The sequence below is a fragment of the Psammomys obesus genome, unplaced genomic scaffold (genome assembly GCF_907164565.1).
Source record: "Psammomys obesus unplaced genomic scaffold, mPsaObe1.curated_primary_1811, whole genome shotgun sequence".
In the NCBI taxonomy this organism is placed as follows: Eukaryota; Metazoa; Chordata; class Mammalia; order Rodentia; family Muridae; genus Psammomys; species Psammomys obesus.
In genome coordinates this window covers 2,445,034-2,456,650 of record NW_026596125.1, presented here as the reverse complement: position 1 = coordinate 2,456,650, position 11,617 = coordinate 2,445,034, and the positions used below count along the sequence as shown (strand labels likewise).

Sequence of the window (11,617 nt, the reverse complement as noted above, 5' to 3'; positions counted from 1 at the left end):
TGCCTCCTGAAGGTTACGCGGCGCGGCGGCGGGGCGCGGAAGAGCACGGGGGGCACCCGCCCTCGCCGCCGCCCGCGCCGCCGCCCACCCCAGTGCCCGCCGCTCCGGGCCAGCCTGGCTGCCGGCTGCTGCCACCGCAATCCCGGCTCCTAAATCAGCGCGGGGAGGCGCCCCTTCCCCCACCCGGCTCCTCGAGCTCCCCGGGCAGGGATTGGCCGCGCGTGCGCCCCCCGAGCTTGGGCCCCGGCTCCAGCCGCCGCGCCATTGGCTGCGGGCTTCCGCCAGCCTTTACATAAGCCCGGGCGCGCTCGAGTGGAGTTGTATAAAGCGAGCGCGCGGCGTCGGGGCGGGAGGCTCGAGGCCAGCCCGGGACCAGGGCTGGGCGCTGCAAAGCGGCGGCGCCGGCGGCAGAGGCGGCAGCGAGCGCCCGCGCTCCGACGCCCCCAGGCGGTGGGGCTGAGAGAGCCAGAGGCTGGCTCCGAGCGCCGACCCGGGTGTGAGTATCGGCTCCTGGAGCCCCCACCCCTTCCGGCGGAGAAAGTTTCTCCAGCCCTGCGCACCCCTCCCCGCACGCCCCCAGGGGTGGCGGGGATGCAACTGGGTACCTGGGAAGAGAGGCACCGCGGAGGCGGCGGCACTGCTCCCAACTTGCCAAGAGGCGCTGGACTCGATTGGCGCACAGATCCTCCCCGCGGGCTGGGGGCGAGGCGGGCGCTGGGCTGGAGGTGGTGGAAGAGATGGGAGCCGAGGTGTGGGGGTGACATCCCGCAGTTGGCAGAGAACGCGTTAGGGGCACAGTGGGTGGAGGTCAGCGGTTTGGGAAGAGGGCAGTGGGGCTAGGAGGGGGCGGAGCAGGTGAAGGCTGTGCAGGGGGTACCGGGGGAGTCACCCAGCCTGGCAGGCTCAGCTTGGGGCCGACAGAGCTACTAGCCTCGGCCAACTGCCGAGGCTTCCAGGTTGGGGAAGATCCCCCCCACCGGGGGGCATAGCGCCTCTCCGGGGAAGCCGAGCTGTCTCCCTGCACAGCGCTGAGTGGCAGAGTGCTCCCGGAGCCAGCGCGGTGCAGCCGCCTTTTGCTGGACCGAGGTGTGGTCTCGCTTTCTGGCTGGGGCTGTTTCAGGCAAGCTCTTTTCTGGCGTTCTCGGGGAAACCGTGGGTACCCCTTGGTCTCATGGAAGCACATCGAGGTTTTGGTGGGGCGGCAGCAGGCTTGGGGGCATGCCCAGCAATGCAGCGTGCTTCTTTTGCAGTACAGTAGTTAAGAGCCCTGGTTAGTCCGGCTTCTGCAGAAAGCAACTAAAGAATCCAAAGTCATCCCAGCTGGGATGGGAGCCACCCTAGGGGTGGGGGTGGGGGTGGGGGTGGAGGGTAGGGGTTTCCTCCTTGAATGACTAATGTGTACTATGGCTATTGGGTGGGCTCAGCTACCGTGGCTTCTAAGCATCCCAGAGGAGCTTCAGTTCTTCCGGAAGCATTCATGAGTTGCATTTGAGGTACCTTCTGGGATAGGTGTAGGACTTTGCAAATGAAGCCAGGAGAAAGCAAAGAGGTTCCCAGGGTAGGGGACAGCTCTATGTGATGCTGTCTTGAGCCTGGGAAGAAGACCTAAGAAAAGCTATCAGGGGAGATTTGAAACCGTGACTACTTGGGACGGGAAATATCCCATTGAGTTAGCAAATTCAGAACAGTTCCTCACTCTTGGGCACCAAGACAGGGAAGTGGAGGGTGGAAAAATAGGAATATGGACGATTGTCCCAATATGGTCTTCAAGGAATTGTTTTCTCTTTCTCCTTCTGCCTTTTTAAGCCCTTTCTGGAGGCAGGTTCTCAAGTCAATTTAGTAGGTAATGAAGGGAGTTTATTTAGTTCTTGATGCTGGCCTAGAGGACCCGGATTAGAATGATTTGGTCTCCAGTTGGTGCTGATGGACTCGGAGAAGGTTGAAGGCTGCTGGTGTTTTCAGCTCTTTAGCCGATGGGTTGGAGCAGGATCATTCACTGTACCCCAACCCCATCCATGGGGGTGTGCCAAACTCCTTGGATACCTGCCTTAGCGTAATGATCCTATATGGGGGTTGCCAATCTGTGCCCGAGCCCCCAGTGCTCTTCTGTTTGCCTGCAGTCAACATTTCTCTGCGGCACTTCCCAAGACCTTCTTTCCATGAGGGATGTGTGCGGAAATCCTGCTTGTTGCTCTTTCTTCCCTCCTCCATCTGGGCTGAACCTGGCGTTCTGAACCCGCATGTTTATTCTTTGGGTGTTTGGTTAAGGTACCCTGTGGTTGCACAGAGGAGCTCTGTGAATGAGTAGATCAATGGCCTGTGTGATGCTGGAGAGGGAAACATAGACTCTTACGGAGAGAATAGACCACCAACCAGGAAGTAGTTCTGTTAAACAGCTTGTGACCACCTGAGTTGGTCCTCAAGCTTCCTTGCCTCCTGAGAAATCAGTGGGAGCTTGGAGATGGAACAGGCTCCTTGGTAACCAGTAGGGGGCGCCAAAAGCACCTCGCTCAGGACTAGTGACTTTTCTTCTTACCCTTCACTGGCCATTGTAACTTAATGCTTTAAGCGAGCTCAGGCCACAGCCCCCAGCAATCACCCATTGTGATTGAGGACGGTTGTGATTAGGGTCCTTCCGTCACGTGTTCTGTGCACTTCGGGTAACCCTAGGACCTCCGATGCAGTGGGGTGCATGGGGAGCTAGCTGGTACATAACTCCACCTACTCTCTGAATCCTTGCTTTCTGCTTGGCATCCTTGTAGTCTCTGAATTCTGAGAACTCAAGAATATCAAAACTGGGGGGGGGGAAGGAGCTTTGGGAGGGGGCACCTAGTCTAGCTCACCCCACCTCCAGGATTCCCATGTATACTGTGTTTATCAATAAGGCAGTTGAAGTAAAATAAGCGTCTTGCCAAAGGTCACATGGCTGTTTGGTGGAAGAGATGGGGCCAAGCCCCAGGATTCCCAGTTCCTGGTTTGGAGCGTTCCCCACTCCAGTGGCCTGATTCTTCTGTGCTGTGAAAATGGACATATGTTTCTACACAGTAGGCACTGATAATTACTGACAGGCCAGACTTGGATATACTAATAGCTTTAGTAAATTCAGAAACATTTTCTTTGCAAAGAAGGCAAGGAAAGATAAAGTTCTCATAACGAACATACACAGGCTGTGGAAATTCCAAGTCATCCTTTCTCTTTCCTCTGTCTCGTTTTCTTGTCCTAAGTGGTCCTTGGACAAAAGCTATGCAACCCCATGTGATGGAATCAGAAATGTCCAGGCCATCACCAGATAGTCTTAGAACCTAACCCAAGGCTTAGACATCCTTTAAGGCATGTTGAAGCAGGGTCTCTGTCCTGAAGTACCACCTCTGCTGGTGGGACCTCTTAAGTCCAGATCCTGTGTGCACTAAAGAATTCCCAAAGAGTGTTTCCCAATGCCCTCTACCCTTGCTGCTCTCAGCTCAAGGTCAGAGTAATAGAGGCTCTGGTCTCAAAAATTCCTCCTCTTCTGTAATCTGGGGCACCCAGAAGACACTCTCGTTTTTGGAGCCCTTCTGTTCTGCCAGCCTGACAGGTCCAAGGCTAACCCTCTGTTTTCTGCTACCACCTAGTTTCTCTACATACCATATGAACTCCTGTGGGGCTCTTCTCTGAGCCTTGGCAGATTTTGCTGCCAGTCCACAATTCTGAGAAGCACAATCCTCCCCTGGCCCTGAGGTTCACCCAATGGGTGCTTGTTGCCAAGGAAAATGCTTAAGATTGCTCATCTCTCCAGGCCCACAGACAAGATGGGTCTTCATTCATAAGAGAGGAGGGAGGTGAGGATTGTGTAGGCCACCAGATAAACTACAGCTCCGTTCAAGAGTCCAAGAACTGTGTTTGAGATCCTCGTCAGCCAGTTCGATTTAACTGGAGAAATGCCTCCTTGCGTCCAGTCTTGACCTGGTTCTACTTAAGGACAGAGTGAATTACATTCCTTATAGGGAGAGTGCAGATCTTCCTGGGAGGAAAGGTGAGCAAAGATGGGGGAGATGGTCTTTGGGATGTGTCTCCTGAGGTGTGATGCAGAGAACCAGTCATTTGGAAGGGCCTGTTAGTGCTGGATCACTGGGAACTGCATGGGATCTTTTCCCCCTGCAGCTAAGGCCAAGTGTCAAGGTTTGCACATCAGCTTCTGGTCATGGTGGCACAGAGACTGATGAACCAAGTATGATAGCAGGTATCTCTCCCCTTGCCTTCTTCTCTGAACCGCTTCTGGATTTTCACTTTGGGGTTCTGCCATTCTTGGAGAAAAGAAATTTTACAGGTCCCAGGATAATTTTGAATGTGATGGAAGGCCCTGAGCTATTGATTCCTGAGGAAGGATCTTTCTGCTGGGAGAAGCCTTCCTCAGAGCCCAGTGATTTAAGAGCGCTGACAAATCCGTGCTCACTGAGCCTCCTGCAGGCTGAAGATAGGCTTCCAGGCCAGCTTGGACTCTGCTCTGGATTTCTGAAGAGTCTGGCTGGTTGCTTAGGGGACATAAACCTGTGAACTTTCCCTAGGAGAAAGTATGAAATCAATTGGTTCATTATCACACCAAACACACTCTGAACCACTTAGGGCATTTAAGAAATAAGAAGTAGCAAAGGGCTGTGAGATTGGGTTTGAAACATGTTCACAAAGGTGTGAAGGGGGTTAGAGACAAGGACGGGATGGAAAGACCTTTTTCCACCAAGTTACTTATGTTCTTGACCTCGCTGGCACCCCTAGGCAGTGACCAGAGAGGTTACTTAACCCACATCACCCAGACTTTTGGCAGTGTGTAAAGATAATCTATATTGCCACAATTGGAGTAGAGGATGCTACAAGCATCATCTAATGGGAGAGAGGCCAGGTTACTACTAAACATCCTTCAGTTCCCAACGAAGCCCCTGCACTGCTGATTATTATATTACCCCAAATGTCAGTGGTACCAAGAGCACAGCAGCATATTACAGGTGGCAGAGGTTCTGGAAACATTTTAACTAGCTCTGCTTTCTAGCTGAGGACACTGAGATCCAAGGTGGAATGATGACCAGGCAGAGGCCTACAGCAAGCAGATAGCAGAGCTAGTCTAGAACTCACATCTGCTCCGTTGAGATGGGTTTACGCAAACTCCCCCAAAGTTGTCGTGAAGCATAAATATGAGCTGTGAAAACACTTAGGAAATTACAAGGAGACTGTTATTAATAATGCTGCTATTATTACAGATTTCGGGGTTTGAAAAGTTCTGTTGCCGTGGTGCTGACTCACTGTGTAACGTTGGACCAATCGCTCCCTGAGCCCTGTGCCACTTTGTGTGCGCTTGTGGTAGAGGATGGTCTTTACAAAAGTATCAGAATCCTTATCATTAGGAAAAAGTCCAAAGATCTGCCCTTCAAAAATGCTAGATACCTATTAAAGGAAAAAAAAAAAAGCTAAAAAGAAAATTTTTTTTTGAAAGAAATCATGTGGACATTGTGTGAAACAAAAAACGCTTACTTCTTGGAAAAATTCCAGTGCCCTGGCCCTGAGAGCTGGTTCCAGCCCAAGAAATCTGATCAACATCCGGAGGAGAAACTGATAGCTCACAAGTGACAGGCGACTGGATTTGTCCCCATTCCCTGGGGCAGAAGAGACTGACATCTCTGCCACTCTTTCTGCTGGGGGCAGGGCACTGGGAAGTTCTACAGGGAAGTTCAGGGAGGGGTGGGGAGGCGGGGCATTAATTAGCAAAACCTTGTTTACTTAACAGACATATTCTTAAAGATCTCTTCCAAGGGACGTTTTGACATATTGCTTTAATTAGCCACAGAAGAATGGAAAGCGCAGAGAGTGTAAAATGACCCTTGCCGATGTTTCCAGTTACTCTTATCTCTGTTTGCACCATACAAGCACGCTGACAAGGTCATGGAATCACTGCTGAGCTAAAGGACTGTCCTGGTGACCAGAGGAGGGATCGCAGGGACCTTTTTTCCTTTCTTATGCTAGTTTCCTTCTGGCTAGAGCAGCTACTTCAGTGGGGATTTTGGCCTCAGCCTCCTGGCTTCCTTTGTCGCGCAGGCCTTGAATGAGCCACCTTGTCCCCAGATCTCACTGGAGCTCAGGCCTGGGTGCTTGGATTTTCCCTCGAAGCTCAGCTGCAATGCTCTTGTAGGAGGTGGCAATAGCCTCACTTGCTGTTCTCTGCAGAAGGCTGGAGACTGGTTCTCTCCTTGTGGTCGGGATCCGAGAAGGAATGAGCTTAAGGCTCCCTCGGAGGACTAAGGCTGCCTGCATTGGAGAATGAGGTTTTACTACTTAGACCCTTGCCTGAATGCACTGGGGGCCCTGAGCCCTAGGTCTCAGGAAATCAGTCACTGAAGCTGAGCCAGAGCTCCTCCCACTGCTGATAGGCCCCTTCCCTTTGAAGTCAGCTCATCTTTCACCCTGGCCTCTAGGATGCTTCACAGCCCTGTACCCTCTCATCCAAAGAGGCCTTTGCAAGAGTAGAAACACAGCCCCCAAGGAGGTGCTGCACTGCGAATGGCGTCAGGGAGACAGGGCATCAGTGGCCCTCAGGTACAGATTCAGCACCTGGGACAGCACCTCACGCAGGGCTGCACCTGTTACTGCGCTCTGCACGCTCTGCACGTGCTGAGTGAGAGAAATGTAAAGGGATAGAGATGGCCATTCTGAGGCAGAGGTGGCCTGTGGCATTAAGGTGGATCTCCATACGGGTCCCAGTCAGTGAGAAGGGAAGCAGGCTTCCCTTCCAGCTCCTTCTCAAACCTGGCATTTGGCGCCAGAGCCTTGTATATCCCCAGGACCCTGCTAATCAGCAGGGTTCGTGACCCCTTTCTTTGCAAGGTCCACTCAGTAGGACGATGGTCAGCTGTGAGCCAGGAGCAAGGTCGTGTTTCCTTTCCTCTTCACCATCCACAACCGCTCTACTCTCCTTTCACCCGCCCAAGTAGCTTCGCTGATGCCCCCTTCAAGCAGCCTTACTCTGCTTTAGGCCCATGGAACAGAAAAAAAAAATGGATTTCCACTGAAGACAAACCAGGAGTGAAACATTGTTCCACACAACCATTCCCAAGAGGAGGCTCTTAATAGCAAGGTCCAGTAATGCATTTAAAATTATTTCAGGGGAAAAAAAAAAAAAAAAAGCAAAACAACCCAACCCTGACCCATAGGCTCTTAGGTCTGGAAAGAACTTTGGGGACCATCCAGTGGCCACCCCTACCCTCACCCCAGGCTGTGCACATCCCCTCCAGGACACTGCTCAGAAACACAATCAATGTCCGGCACGAGGCTGCCCCAAAGCTAAATGTCCTTTTGAAAAATGCAAGTCTAATCATGTCTCCGCCTTACTTCCGAACCTCCTTACACTGTGACTCCAGGACCCTTCCCTCAGTGTTGCAGGCTCTGGCAGACCCCAGCTGCAGCCTGCACACAACACAACACCCTCCACTTCCTCTCCCTTCTCATCTCCCTCCACGGACGCTGCATTCTGGAAAGCAGCAATTGCATTCGCAGCATGAACCGATCTGTCTCACATGCGTGCCTCTGATCTGTGGGTCTGTGCCACTTGGAATCCCAATTCACCTGCTCCAGGGACCCTCTCCTATCTGGCCTCCCCACCCACCCCACCAGTCAATCTCTCCCTCCCACTGGCGTCATCTAGTCTCTGTACCTGTTGCTGCTCTGAACCTAGCCTATGAGGTTGTGTGCACACCTCGCTCCTTGAGCCCAGGGACCATGCCTGGCTTGTCATTTCTAACGTGGTAGGTAGGCTTCTCCTACGTGTTTGAAGAATGAGTGTGTGTATCTAAGTGTATTGAGGGCTTCTACGTTTGGAAAGCAGTATTTAAGGAGCCACAGAACTCCTCTGGGGTCCCAAGACAAATTAGTAACAGAAGCAAGTCTATTCCTCAAAGTCTTACAGTCCAGAGCATTCCGCTCAGCATTTGACAGCTGCTCCTGGAAGGGGCACCTGCGTGCCTGGCCCCTTCTCCTGAGATGCATTTGTTCAGGCGACAAGCATCTATTACTAGCGGTAATAGTGTGATTGCTGTTACCATTTCCTGCCCTGTGTGGGCATTTGCAACGCCCAGCACTGTGCTGAGAAGTTAACATGCATTCATATCAGTCCATCCTCCCACAGTCTACGAGCCTGTCTTGCCCATTTCACAGGCCAGGAAGGCCGGGTTGGTGATAACATTTAGTAGGATCCTACTAAGACTAGCAGTTTCCATGCATTTCTCTCTTTCACAAACATTGTCTCATTAGCAGAGTGCTCTCTGTGACATTTCATGGCCTAGGTCTCTTAGGCTTTGTATTTTGCCTTTTCTCTCTGGTACTGTATTAGGCACTGTCTAGAGCTTTCTCTTAATGAGAGGAAACAATGTATTTTCCTAATGCTGGGGACAATGCATAGGACAGGGCCACTGGGAATGCAGCTCAGTGATAGAATGTTTGTCTAGCATGCACAAGGCCCAGCAGCAGGATGGGAGGAGAGGTGCATAGTGTATGTGCCTTCTGGGTGCATTCGTGGGGATACAGAGGTCTAGAGTCTTTCCAGGCTGGCCCTGCAGAGGACCAGCAGTGAGAGCAGAGCAGAAACAGAACTAAAGTATTAGGACGTGCACCCCATAGCACAAGGATTTTCTCTTGTTCTCAGTGTTTTCCTGGTGACCAGCATGGAGCCTGGCATAAAACAGGTCGTAAACAATCCTGAATTAATGAATTAGCAAATGGCAGCTCCAGTATTCCCCTCTTAATTATTCTCTGCATCTAGCCCTTTCTTGTCTCCTGCATACTTTAATGTAATTATTTTCTTGCTCTATTTTTTTTTTCAGTGTTAGGAATGAGAGCTAGGGTCTGGTGAACCCAGTCAAGCACTCTCCAGTGAGCCACACCTCTGGCCCTACCGTCCTCTTTCTACCATACTGTCACTTTGTCACCCTTTCATCCTTTGGACCTGGTCCCTTATGGGACCAGGCCTCTAGTCTCTGTAGGCCTGCTTCCCAGAGTCCTTCCTGCCACATGCACAGCTCCTACCATGCAGAGTCCCATTGTGCCACAAAAACCTGCACCTCCACCATGCTCATGCTGTCTCCCTAGCCTGAGGCACAGTCCCCACCCTGACCCTAGTGGCTAGCTAGGGTCAGTGGCTAGCTCATCACTGTCTTTCTCCTTCCCTTCTGTCCCCATCTCACCTGATTTAAGACAAGCATGGCGGAGTGAAGGGAACCATGTAGCGAGGTGTCTAGGAGTATTGATCCTGGAGCTACTTTGCTTAAACACAGATCATAGGTTCACTATGTAGTAGTGTATAACCTTTAGTCAAGTTAGTTAACTCCTCTGTGCTCAAGCTTCTGCACCTGTAAAATGGGGATACTATCTCCCAGGCTTCCAGTGAGGATTAAACAAGTCACCCATGTGAAGGGCACTAGCACCGTATGGCCAGAGGTAGGTACATAATGCCATCATTATCACTGTCTGCTTTTGCTCCCTGAAATTGCAGCATTAGGCCCCTCTGCTTTGGTGCAGGAAGAGTCTGCTATCAGCTCTGAGACAGAGAGGGAAGCAGGGGAGTGAGTAAGAGGAGAGGAATGAGCAGGAATGGAGGATGGAGGGAGAAATGCCAATCAGCCAGGATGGAGATGCTGGGAGCACTAAGAGATCTGCAAGGAGATTTGACCCATGACCCAGGGGTTATGAAGCAACAAGAACAACCAGGACACCGGAACTGCAACCTGAACGGCAGTGTTGGTTTTGAAGGGTTTCGATGAATAACACCTCACTTCCCTACCCACTTTGGGGCCGGCGGAGGCTGGAGGAAGAACTCCAGTGGATAGGATGAAATGCCACTGTTGTCACCTAAACAGCTGATGGGCAGATGCTGCCTTGCTGGGGCCCTGCCGATGCCTACCACAGGCCCCTTTGGCAGGGCAGGCTAGCTTGCTTGATCAAGCTCAGTATAGGGCCAGTCACTCCACAGGGGCCAGGTCCAGAGACTCCCCAAGCAGAGCCTTTCACACTGTCCAGTTTGATGGGGGATGGGGCATTCTAGTGTGGGCTTTCTTCCCATCACCACCAAAATAACACTTAAGGGTAGATGCTTCTGTTCTGGGGTCTGTCCTGTGCTCTGAATGACATTCAGCAGCATCTCCGACCTCCAGCCGAAGGATGTCACTGCTTCCCTGGGTTTACCACCCAAAAAAATATTTCTAGACATTGACATCCCAGTTGAGGACTGCTCCTCTGGTGGCAGCTCCTCCAGATAAGATCCAGGAGTGTGTGGGGGGGGGTGAGTACTCCCTCCCACACTACGATCCAGGCAGCCAAGGGCAGGTCAGGAAGATAGCTGGGTCCCCCTGACCTTTGCCGATGTCTGTTCCCTGCACTGTTTGTCCTTCCCTCCTCCTCAGCCTCTTCCTGTTCAGCTGGCTTCTTCCACTCTGTGAAGCCCAGCCGCAGCAGCCTCCCTCTGGGAAGTGATCTCAGCTCCCTGAGGGAGTCACTTGGGTTTTTCTGTGGTTATCTTTCCACAGCACCCCTCACCCCATACAGCAAATGGTGAATGACCGGGTCCTCAGGACCCCTGTGCCACCTCGCTCAAGGCCAGGTTCCTTTTGGGTCTGCAGGAAAGGTTGCTGGGGTGACTGAATCAGGCTGCTCCGTCAGCTCTTCTCCAGTCGTGCTTTTATTCCAGAAGCTCTTTTGTGGGTCTCTGAGGATCTGATGGCCCAGTCCATGAGGGGCAGGATGTTCCTGCAGCTGCTGTGTCTCTCTCTCTCTCTCCCTCATCTCAGCTGTCTGACAAGTATCTGAAAGGGTCTGCTTTCTCTGCCTGTTTCCAACATTTGGGCCTTTTGCTTTTGTGAGCGTGTGGGGTGTGTCCTTGCACTTTGGATAATTGCAGAAGAACTGTGCGCCCTGGAAATTGCCCTTGGAAGCCTCTCCCACAGCTGCCTGACCCCACAGCAGAGAAGCCAGGTTGCTTGGATACCGGTTTTCAGTCCCAATTCAGGAAAGTCCCGAGGCCACAGAAAAATGATTGTTCTGCATGTGACTAGGAGCCAGTGTCTGAAGACTCTCCACCTTTGCTATGGGCCACCAAGCTGCTTCCCACCTGGACCCATGCCAGACCTTCCCTGGGGCTCACTTAACCTTTCATCACCACGACTCAGGTGACCTCATAGACAAGGACATCCAAGATCAGCAAGGTGGAAGAACGCGCCAAGGTCACTAGCTGGTCTGTGCTGGGCTTTAGGTCTAGATCAGGTCGCTGACTCCAAGTTTTGGGCTCTCCCTCTCCTTCTCACTGAGGATTGTCAAAAAGTTCATTTATGGAGCATTTTTCAGAAGTTATTATGGTGATGCGGTTCTTCCCAGAGCCTGAAACACAAGTCCAGCCACCGGATGGTTCTTCTGGAGACCCTTCTTGTCCTTACCTCCACAGCCACGCTGCAGAGCTCTTCACGCCTTGCTGAGACGCCATGCACTCTGACCCTGCGCCCCTGCTCTACTTTTGAGCTCAGCTTCTCCTCTTCTGGTCTGCTCTGCCCCTGGACAGTCTTAGACGGCCTTGACACAGAGTGTCACGCTTTGTCCACTGCTTGTTTGCCAC

General features: G+C 52.2%; 1 protein-coding gene across 2 annotated transcripts in view; it reads left to right on the top strand.

Annotated features, from left to right (window-relative positions):
* The first annotated feature begins 357 nt into the window (after nt 1–357).
* Crtac1 (cartilage acidic protein 1) overlaps nt 358–11,617 on the top strand; it is a 138,540-nt gene continuing 127,280 nt past the window's right edge. For both annotated transcript variants that reach the window (XM_055630016.1, XM_055630017.1), the window contains exon 1: nt 358–496. The gene's annotated coding sequence lies outside the window, so the exon portion shown is untranslated. The remainder of the gene's footprint in view (nt 497–11,617) is intronic.